We start from the raw sequence: 304 nt of genomic DNA, 5'->3' as shown, positions 1-304 counted from the left end.
TTTCTCTTCACCACTCACATCCATCCTTCATAAAACCCCACCTACCTCACCATTCAAATTCAAACCACTATCCCACCCAAAACCACTCTCAAATGGCCGAACCCTACCCTTCCCCCTTCCCTATATAAACCCTCCTTCACTCCTCCATTTTCACACAACCTAAACTCCATTTCTCTCCCTTTTGGCCGAACACAAAGCCATTCCCTTCTTCCTCATTTCTTCTTCTTCTACTCTCTTCTTTCTTCTTTTGCTCGAGGACGAGCAAACCTTTTAAGTTTGGTGTGGTAAAAGCATTGCTTTTTGT

The sequence above is a fragment of the Arachis duranensis genome, chromosome 1 (assembly GCF_000817695.3).
Source record: "Arachis duranensis cultivar V14167 chromosome 1, aradu.V14167.gnm2.J7QH, whole genome shotgun sequence".
Lineage (NCBI taxonomy): Eukaryota > Viridiplantae > Streptophyta > Magnoliopsida > Fabales > Fabaceae > Arachis > Arachis duranensis.
Note: the sequence above shows the minus strand (reverse complement) of the source record.